This window comes from Vanellus vanellus (genome assembly GCF_965231255.1).
Source record: "Vanellus vanellus genome assembly, chromosome: 3".
Taxonomy (NCBI): Eukaryota; Metazoa; Chordata; class Aves; order Charadriiformes; family Charadriidae; genus Vanellus; species Vanellus vanellus.
In genome coordinates, this window is record NC_138907.1 from 98,261,801 (window position 1) to 98,273,587 (window position 11,787).

Here is an 11,787-nt window from a genome sequence, read left to right on the forward strand (position 1 = left end):
GGGAGACCTTATTATGGCATACAAGTATCTAAAGGGTGGGTTGAAGGAGGATGGAGCCAGGCTCTTTTCAATGGTTCTCAGTAACAGGACGAGGGGTAATGGGCACAAGTTAGAACACAGGAAGTTCCGTTCAAATACACAGAAACACTTCTTTACAGTGAGGGTGACAGAGCACTGGAACTGGCTGCCCAGGGAGGTTGTGGAGTCCCCTTCTCTGGAGATTTTCAAGACCCGCCTGGATGCAGTCCTGAGTAATGTGCTCTAGGCAATCGTGCTTTAGCAGTGGAGTTGGACTAGATGATCTCTAGAGGTCCCTTCCAACTCTGAAAATTCTGTGATTCTGTGATTCTGTGAAAAGTAAACATGTTCATGTATTGGCACATAAAACTAGAGAACATGATATGTCTTTGTAATTTACTCACATTGCAAAAGAAGACATCACTAAAGTATGCATCAGGGGCTTTCACTGCCCTTCATCTGAATAACATCTTCATAATGCACTTTCAAGCTACTTATAATTTCATATCTTTATATCTGTAAATGATTAACAGAATATTTTTTCATAAGTTTTTTTTAATTAATGTAAAAATTATTTAAATGCATATGAAGGGTGAGCAAAAATCTGAAAGCCAACAACTTCAAATGAGATTGGTTGCTGGAAGGTGTTTTTAAATATAGATTCAAAATGTTAATGTCTTCATGAAGGAAATTGCTGTAGGTCAAACAAAATGGAAACGAAGTAATGCATTTATTTTTCTTTTTAATAGAAATAGTAAAAAAAAATCTGAATGGTTAAGTCATCATTACTATTAGGTAGCTTTGTTACTGGTTCTTTTCTTGACATAGAAAGACTTGTGACTCCTGTTTTCTAACACTGTTGCTTCTTTCAAGGGAGAAAGGCATAATTATACAGTGCATAATTAATGAAGTGAAATTGAGCAGAACTATTTATTTTACAAATATTGGTTTTATAAAGTGACAATTAGTAAATGCTAAATAAGACAAAGACAGTTTGATTTGAAACTGCTATCTGTAAAGTATGCTTATTTATAATCAAATTTAATGGTTGCTATAAATGTTAATTTTGCTAATTCAGCTTGGAGAGAATGGATAGTAACCAACTCCATATTAATTTACTAAGGATTAGCAAGAGGAGTGTTGAGAATACTTGAAAGGAATTTTCATGTGAAAGTAAGAATACAAATCAAAAGAAATCAGATATTCAGATGCAATTCTAGTTTCAGCTAATGTTCCTTTACAGACTAAAAATCATCTAAATGAACAATACAAAATAATTCTTCCACCTTTTTTAAAATCAATTAGGCTAAATTATTTTTTTCTAACTAATTTTGAAAAAATATTTCTACAGATAGCAACTAAAAGTCAAAGTCTGGTATATGTGTATGAGGTACATCTTAGATGCATCTAATGGAATGTGATTTAAGAATGTGATTTTCTATTAATTGTGTGAGCCTTTTCCATAGAAAGGAAAACAAGACAATAACAATGTGATTGGTAATAACAATTTAATCGTTGTTGATATTTGTTGTTGATTAAAGTTGATACTATCACAGCATCTAGAGGTTTCACCCTGGGACAAGGCTGTGCATCAAGACTCATCTCACATACATAAGGAAAAGTTGAAAGAAAGCTATACTTATTTGTAGATCTAAATATTAATTATTTTGTTTAATCTACATGAATTGCTACAACCTCACTGTTGTGTTAAAGTCCACTGGAAGTGAACTGAAGCTCCAGAAATGGATTGACTATTTTGGTCATGTCATGAAAAAAATAACACGGTTCTTTCTTAGGCCCCTTTTTTTTCCCCCATTCTTTCAGATAAAAAGGTAGCCTTCTTTTGAAGGTTTCAGGATTATCTTGAATGGGTGATGGTTTTGATGACTGGGAGAAAAGTGGATTGCAATATTATATATTGGTTCCCACAAACTAAAGGTAAATGCTCATAAATCCTGCCTTCTGAAGATGTTATTCAGAAGCTTGAGGAAGACAAGATTCTAGTCAGAGACTTGCAAAAAAAGTGTCATAAACCAAGATCCAAACTTTCTAAATTGAGATATAGACAGAATTTAGATGCTTGTGCTCAGGACAGCAATCTAGAAAGACATCCTTGGAGGGACCTAGAAACCTTAAAATTTGCAAATCTGATTTGCCTAATACTCTCCCTAGTTCCTGAAGCTAGACATTTTGTCTACAAAAAAGTAGCATTTAGAAACCATAGTTTGACCTAAATCCTGTTATGGTACAGTTTATCTGTATCATTGCCAAATTCTATTCAAGGACCCTGATTCAGGCCAAAACCACGGAGTTGATTAAAAAATTCAGCTGGTAGGTATGCCTACTTTCATTGTAATAGGCTAAGGATTAATGGGTTACTTAGGAAGGGGAAGATTCATAGTGTGCAACAACATGAAGCTATAAGTCTCAGATGAAGGATGAACATCTAGATAGCTGTCTGGAAGGAATTTTAGAAGACTTCGTGTCAAAACAGACAGCTGTGTAGCTGGAAATGCATGCCAAGTGGTCATAAAAGTAGAAAGTCGATTAGACCTCGTCTCTACAAGCAAACGAGATGGGAAGGAAAAGACAACTTTGTTTCACACCTTATGCTTTGAGAATGTATGCATTTAATTAGTAAGAAGGAAGACAGGGAGATGAACACAACACTTCTTCCCAGGCCAGCACACACTATATTAGGTGTCCCACCAGTCACTCTTTCTGTCTTTCCTTTTCCTACTAACTTTTGCTAAAAGATGACTTCATGTTTTATTGCTTATACATTATGAGCTATTTCACAATGAGATGAGAGTACAAAAAAAAAAAGTAACCATTTGAAACATAATTACACAATATTCTGCATTACATATAATTGAATAAAGCACTCTATGAATCCTTTGCTTCTATATCAGTGTTGATGAACTCTTACTCAAAGAAGCTGCAACTTACAAATAGGTTCCTGATTTTCTCTAGTTTCTTCTAAGGGTCTGACTACTCAGTGTTTTTCATACAAACCCAACCGTGCCCTGCCCATTTCCTATTACAGAGCCAGCTCCTCTAAAGAGCTGTGGTGAGTTAGGCTTGGGCAAGGGTCAAAATCCCATCCAGCCGCCCGCTCACTCTCTCCTGCAGTAAGATGAGGGGAGAAAATAAGAAGAATCAGAACAAGAAAGCTCGTGGGTTGAGATAAAGACAAAGAGATTACTTACTTGTTACTGTTGTGCATAAAACAGACTTGAGGAGAACTAACTTCATTTAATAGAAATTAATATAGGTATTTAATTATTGATTCAGGCAGTGGAAAAGAGAAAGGCAAACATTAAACCAGGACCTTTTGTTCCCCTCCTTTCCCAGGCTCAACTTCACTCCAGACTCCTCTGGGTGGATGGTAGGTTATGGTTAGTTTATAAGAGTTTGTCTCTGCCTCTCCTTTCTGATCACATTTTTCCTGTGCTCCATCAAGGGCTCTCCATGAGCCACAGTTCCTTCAGAAATATCCATCTGCTCTGGTGTGTGGACCTCCACAGGCTGCTGTGCGATGGACCACCTCCTCCTCATCTTCTCACCCTGGTGTTCCCTCTGCTCTTTCTCACTCTTTTCATTCCCTCCACCTCTTTCTTCCTGGCATTTTTTTGCCCTTTTTTAAATATGCTTTCACAGAGGCACCAACAGCTTGGCAGGCAGGCTGAGCTGTGCCCTGTTGCAGAGCCAACTGGACCCAGCTGTCTGGCGTGATGACAGACCCCGGCCTCTCCTCATAGAGGCTACCTCTGCAGCTCACCCTCCACAGCTACCAAAACCTGGTCACCTACACCCAGTACAGTGTCGTTTCTAAGCTTACCTCTGAGATTTCCTAGCTTAGACTACATGTTTCTGTAGCTTGGCTATACAAATTTTGGGCTGATTTTAGGTCATATGTGCCTGGCTCAGTATCCAGAAAAAAATGAATATGCACCAAGAAAATATCATAAGCAAGTGGCCTTCTGCTATTCCCATTATGTGTCCCATTTTACCAACCTTTAAAGGATTGGAAATAGGATCAGCCTGAGTTTCTTCAATGAAAATCAACAGTTTACATTTTGAGATGGTATCATCCCATGTCTGTTAAGGGCATACGGCCTTTATATAAAGTTTAAAAAACTAAAAAAATAGTTTCCTCATTAAAACTTAATAAAAACAATTCTCAAAACAGCTATTTGAGGTGGTATGGTACATTTTTTAAGCAAAATACTACAAAATAACTTATTTAGCTTTACATTCAGGTTGCAATAGAATAGATACAATTATTTATTAGGTTTTAATCTAATATTTCAATATGCCAAGAGAAAAAGAAACTTGGAACCATTGTAATAAAACCAATAGTATACTGTTCTAAAGATTCAGTAGCTGAAGACTGACATTGGGGAAAATATTTATATATAGCCACTAGTTGAATATATTAATCATTTTAGCTGGACACTGGTAAAAAAAATGTCTTTTGGTGTATGAGCAGTGAACATATAGCCTAGTTACATACAAAAAAAAAAATAGAGTGAAATTTTATGAAATACCACAGACATTTCGTAACAAATCAACAGTCACTTACTGAAGGAACCGAAGTAATATATGTATTTTATCTGCAAGCCTCTAAATTACATTTGGATTCTGTGGAATCCATTTTAACCAAACTTTTTTTCAATTGCTTCTTTGAATAAGAAAATCAAAGAGTGGATGATTTTCATGGATTAATAATATTGGCCTGGTTTACAATTCTCTTTCATTGTGGCTGCTTTGGGAACTCAATATTTGCAAATTACAGAGGAAGGAAGACTTCAAGCTCCCTTATTTTGTTGGTTCCTTAATATTTCTCAGTTTAATAACATCTTCCCTTGTAAAGATATTTTTAGAAAGTCTTCTTTTGTAAATAAGATATAAACTTCCAGTGTATTTAAAATGTAATCGTCAGTAAGTGTCTCCCACTCCTGTCTGAATAACCAGAGCCTTTGGAAAAGTCTGCAGGTTTATAATAGACATCTGAACTACTTCACACTTAATTCTGAATGGATTATTTTCTTTTCCTTCCTAATTCTATTCTTAGAAAGTAATAGCGGGTTGTGTTTTTTCCCCATCTTTCTTCTTTGCAGAGGTTCATCTGCCCAACTAGTAGTCTATGAAATTTCAAAGTTTATTTTGTAAATATGAGCCTGTGTTCTTCCAAATCAGGCCTCACCAGTTACAACCTGAAATTTCAAAAGGCCATTAATTTTACTATTACTGTGGCTTGGTAGGTTTATATCCCCACCGTTCCTGAGATATGGAATAGGAGAATAAATCTAGCACTTAAATATATCTCTCCTCATGCAAATTTTATTCAAGCATCAAAAAAAAAAAAAGGACAATGTACATCTTAGTTTTAGCACAGTGTTGCACCTTTGCATTTACCTGCTGTTTCAACTAGTTAACAAAGTCTAATATGGAGTTCTAGGAGATTCAATTTAATTATCTAAAAGCTATGCATCTCATCCAAACTATTTTTCTCTGTCTAGTCAGTGGAGAAACAGAAGTTACATTAAACAAGATTCCTATTACTTGCCTGTGTATGAGACAAGCCCCCATATAATAAAAAAATGCATTATTAATATGAAAACATATCTAACAAAATATGTTAGATATGCAGTTTCTAACATGGCATAAAATGTTTTATTCGGTCATCTGGATGTAAATGTTTAGTGTCATTTCAGATACCTTAAAGTATGCAAGACATTTACATATGACTGGCTGATGAACGGGTGTTACAGGAGGTTATAGTCCTCTAGTGGCAGCTGGAAATCAAGTAAGATATCCTATAGCATCTTAAATGGCACTACATGTGTTCAGTTGAGTGATTTGAGCCAAATTTATGATATGTAAGAGGATAGCAAGAAAGGTGGATATAAAATATTGAAATCGTTAATGATAGGAATGAAATTATGCTTCTTGTTATACAGACATGCATTTAAAAAGGACTTCTCATGACCATGCAATAATCCTTTTTCTAACTGTATCCTCTGTTTGCTTCATCAATTGCACTGCAATTATTTAACAACCTCCAAATCCTGCTGGGGTAATAAATAAGAGTGCATTAAAATGCAGACAAGAAGAAAATCACAAAAGACAGAGATTAAAAGATTCTTTATGTTGTCTAATCTATCTCTTTGATAATGAAGAATTGTGTTTTATTCTTTGCAAATATTCACGCATACACCTACAAGGACACATGTTCATGTATAGTCACAGGCATTTGGGTATTTTGTATTTAATGTTATGGTAGTACTTGATCAAATTTTGTTTTGAATGCCCAAAGCAGTGGGTTTTCAAGAGCTTTTCCTTCTTTGTCTTGGAAAATTATTTTTCTGAAAGACTTGTTATTTACCTTCATCTTCCTTTCAAAATTTTTAGCCTTTATTCCTGGAAAATTTACAAACATGATTTTTCATTAGTGTCTGCAAGTTTTTAATACCTATATGATTAAAAAAGTCTTTCCATGATCCAGTCTTCCTATAGTCATACATACCCTGTTGCAGTACAGTAATTCACTTACTGTAGCCTGATAAATATGACTTTCACTATTAAAACAGTAAAGGCTCTGCGAAGATCTGGCAGTGCAGAAAGTCATCTTCACTTTGGCCTGAGTTGGGTTTGGCTGCTTTAACTCCTGCACTGGGGCCCAGTGACTGATGTCTGCCCTGATTTTCCTTCATCTCTGGGGAGTGACAGGGGGTGACAGAGGGTGACACCCCTCTGGAGGCCCCTGACAAGCTGCAGGTGGCAGCCCAGGAGAAGAAAACTGACCCAAAACCAAGAAAGAAGAAATAACTTCTCAGGAATATCACACTCCCAAAATGAAGACCTTAGGATATAGGTCATCAACACCACCCCCTTCTAACTAAGGAAGTGTTGACTTTGGGACTCAGCATCATCCTGGAAGTGTAAGCATTAAATGAAAGAAAAGGGGTAGATGGGTAGCAGGTTTGAAGGATTTTCTGTTTAACAATTCTAACTATAATATTAGTTAGGCTTCTTTTTTTAATCAGACAGTTTGGACTGTTCAACTGTTAAAATAACTAATTAGTCTAACAATAAATTATTGATTCGAAATATATGGTGTCTTTCATTTTGTCTATAAAAGGATTCTGAACGTTATGCTACAAAATTTCACAGAATCATAAAATCATAGAATCATAGACTACCAGGTTGGAAGGGACCTCAGGGATCATCTGGTCCAAACTTTCTTGGCAAAAGCACAGTCTAGACAAGATGGCCCAGCACCATGTCCAGCTGAATATTAAAAGTGTCCAATGATGGGGAGATTGTTCCAAAGGCTGGTTGTTCTCATTGTGAAAAATTCTGCTCTTTTTTTCCAATTGGAATCTCCTCAGAAATAACGTGTAGCCATTACCCCTCGTCTTTTCCATGCAACTCCTTGTAAAAGGCATCCTTGTAAAAAGCTCCATCTTCTTTGGAACCACTATTTAAATACTGGAACATGGCGATAAGGTCTCCCCTAAGCCTTCTTTTCTCAAGGCTGAACAAACGCTCTTCTCTCAGCCTTTCCTCATATAGCAGGCTTCCTAGTCCTTTGATCATCTTGATGGCTCTTCTCTGGACCCTCTCCAGCCTGTCCACATCTTTTTGTATAGCGGGGACCAAAACTGAACACAGCATTCCAGGTGTGGCCTGACAAGCGCTGAGTAGAATGGGATAATGACTTCTTTATCTCTTCTGGTGATGCCCTTGTTGAAGTAACCCAGCATTGTGTTGGCTTTCTTTGTTGCTGTAGCATGCTGTTCACTCATGTTGAGCTTGTTGTCCAGCAAGACCCCCAGGTCCCTTTCCATGGAGCTGCTGCCCAGCTGGGTAGATTCTAGCCTGTGCTGCACTCCTGGATTATGTTTTCCCAGGTGCAAGAGCTTACATTTGTCCTTGATGAACTTCATAAGGTTCTTATTATCACACTCTTCCAGCCTATCCAGGTTTTCCTGCAGGGTGACTCTGCCTTCTGAAATGTCCACTTCCTCACTCAGTTTCGTATCATCAGCAAACTTCATCAGGCTACACTTGATCCCATAATCCAGATCACTTATGAATATGTTAAACAGCGTTGGGCCCAATATCGATCCCTGGGGGACCCCACTTGTGACAGTTGCCAGTTTGAAAAGGAGCTATTTACCACCACCCTCTGGGTGTGGCCTGTCAGCCAGTTCCTCACCCACTGCACAGATCACTTGTCTAGACGATAATGCATTAGTTTCTCTCAGAAGAGCCTTTGGGGAACCGTGTCGCAAGCCTTGGAGAAATCCAAGTAGACAATATCCCCCACTCAGCCCTCTTCAACTAAGCAGGTTACTTTGATGTAAAAAGCAATCATGTTTGTCAAGCACGATTTGCCCTTGGTGAATCCGTGCTGGGTTTTCCCAGTCATGTGCTTCAGTTGACTTGTGACAGCCCTCAGGAAGATTGGTTCCATAACTTTCCCAGGGACCGAAGTAAGACCAACGTGCCTGTACTTTCCTGGATCCTTCTTGCATACAAATTTGTATACTTGTTTGGTTTTTTTTTTCTTTTAATATTCCTTGAGCACTATTTTTTTTTTTTATCTGGCATAATTATCATCTGTGCATACACATAACTGCAAAATATCATTGCTGATTATATTTTTTCTTCCATGTCTGTCATATTTATTTGAATTGCTAGTTCTTCTTGGCAGAAATTACGATTTACATAGTGAGTAAGACATAGCCATAAACAGTATAAAAAATATTTTGTCTAGTATTAAAAGTGCAAATGTCATTTGATCTCTAAGGAATTAATTTGTAAAAAATAAGTTATCACTTATTTTGACTTGCAACTTCAAAACCACATGACGAAGGGATTATTTTGGGTGGAGGTGTTTATGTTTTCCCTGCTTATTTGATACTTTTAGCAGAAATAATTCAAATATTGTACAGTGTATAAAAAAGCTTTACAACAATAATGATTATAGAGATAATAAAAGCTTCAATATAATCATTGTACAATTCCTACTGAGATCTTAATAGCTCCTCCAAAGTTACTGGCATGACATGCCACGATGACTGAATTTGTACTTGCAACATATTTATTTTCCCCATCTGCCTGAGAAAAACTAAAAGCAAAATAAATTACGAAAGTTTTAAAAAATGGTTACTGCCATGACATTGCAACTTCTTCTTTAGGTTAAAATCCTTCCTTTATGTTAATAAATTTCAAAAACACAAGAAAACCCATAAGACAAAAGGTTTCATTTTTAGACACATAATACATTAATAGTGAAAGTGTTGTTTACTAGAAGTCTTCAAATTGAAAATTTCCATTCATTTTTATGCCAGTGGAGAAGAATGACAAGACTTGCTTTAGAGTGTTTTCTAAGTCTAAATTGCAAGACTTCTCAAATGCACGCAGTAAAGTAGCTATTCTTATAGGTAAATAAGCTGATCCACAAATCAAATCTTACTGTCTTGGGAATAAGGAGTTAATAATTCTAAAATACTATTTCACTTTTTTATCCCTAAAGTAATGTTTACAGGAAAATGAATTGAAAACAACTCCAAATTCCACTAGCAGCTACCTAAAAACGACTCCAAAGCAAATCATTTCTTGAAAGAAACTGTACCAAAATCTAATTGGAAATACATCTCTCTTTGTTTTGTCATTCAATATTTTTATCAGTGAAAAACTGGAAATACCCTGAAAAGCAGAACTGAGTATTTATCTTTTGCCTTTCATGACGGAGAGGGGAAAAGAGGAAAGGAACAGAAATCAGGACTAAAACAGGTGCATGTTGGGAAGAAGTAATTACGTTTTGCTTTGTCCTGAAATATCTAGAATATAAATCCACAAGAAGCTCTTGGCAAGAATATGATCTTTGATTTTTACGTATTAATTTGAAATTAATTGCATTTTCATCAAGGCTGGTAAGAAAGAACAAGAGGCCAAAGGAAGGCACTGAGATATAAAAAAAAAAACCCACAGGATCTCTGCTGGGTCATGCTAAGGTCCATCCGCCCAACCACTGCTCTGCAGCAGTAGTAACCAGGAGAAGGAGAGGAGGAGGAGGGCTGGCCTTTCCTGCTTTCTGCTTCCTCCCAGTGCTCCACCTTGGCTGCCTAGGATCTCCCCTTCCCACACTTCTCTTCTTGCACAACCTCTCCTCTCCTTCACCCCTTCCCTCTCTGCTAGGGCAAGGGAGAAGAGGTTTATCATTGCACTACACCACTTAAAATGTCACTGCTGCAATCCTTACTGCTCTACCACCTACACCACCACATTTAACAGTGCCCTGACACCACTGATACCTATACCTATACACCTATGCTACTGCTCAAAAAAACCCACACGGTAACTTTTCACCATCTCACACAGCAAGAGATTTTCCTTGAAAATGGAACACACCACCATGCCTACACTTTCTGCTGTTGGGACCTTGGAGACTCCTGTTCTGTGGATGAAGTCCAGCCTGGAGCTAGCTAAGACTTCAGGACAACTGGCATCTCATTAACTTGAGAAGTTCTTCCCACAATGACTCTGAGCTGGCCAACTTTTACAAGGATGTCCTCAAGACTTGCAAGCTATTGCAGTAGCCATGAGGGAAGATCTACTAGCGGAGTCTCTAGTGCACTTTACCCCACTTTCCTCTGTGGAGGCCTCACCCCTGTGCAGGATGGTCCTCAAAGGCACCACAGAGACTGGAGACTTGATCTCATCTACCTTGCTTATTGTACAGCATGGTACTCCCAAGGTGTTCACTGCCTTTCCTGGGTGGGAAGGCCGCCTTGCATCCCACAGTTACTTTCTATCTTGAGCACGTGGGCAGGTGCCCCCTGTTCATCCCTTAGCCCAGGCTCTGCAGCGCTCCGGTTGCTGTTTGTGACCTCCCAGCACACCACTCATGTAGGCAGTATGTCCTCTCTCTGGCCCAGAAATGCATTGCTCAGATATGCCACTACACACTTGCTCCTTATCCTCTGTGCTTCCTTGCCCTTGTGTATCATCACCGCAGGAGGATGCGGAGCCTACTGGGGCAGTTTGTGCTCTGACTCAGTTTCTGATGCTGCAAGATAACATGGGAGGGGTGACCACAGCCCTGTTCATGCCATGATTCAAAGGCACTCCCGGTTCAGAGGGGGATTTCTGCAATGAAAGGAAGACCTAGAGCACATTTGCAGTCAGTGGGCCGGGAACTAATACTCAGCCCTCCAACCCTCCTGCTGACATTCTTGCTGCACTTCTTCCCCCAGCCTTGTATCCTCCCTGGTGGTTCCCTGGGGTCAGGGTCTGGGAGCAGAGGGAGGTCTCTAGGTGGATCATCAGGGCATCAGGGCCTTGTAGTCTTGCCTGACCCTCTGGGTCAGCTAGGAGCAGGGCAGCTGGGGGGACACTGGCCTGAGACATTGGGCATCTCCCTCGGGGCAGGACAGGCCAAGGCCAGGCCAGGTAGTCAAACTGCAGATGGCATTAGGATCAGCCTTGGGGAGGGGAACCAGGGCTAGACACAGCCTGGGGATGCCTTTGGTGAGACTGATCAGGGCCAGTAAGTTCTAGTAGTGTATTGTGGACAATGACAGATATTCCTAGTCCTTTGGACATTTATTTTTTTCTTCTCACTGCCCCCACCCCCCACTTCACTCTCCCTGCAATTACTAGGTCTTTTCTATATTTTTTACTCTCTCTAAACCATTTTGGGGGAAAAGAGAGCAGCAGTTTTGTCATAAATAGACTAGTGCTCATTTGGTC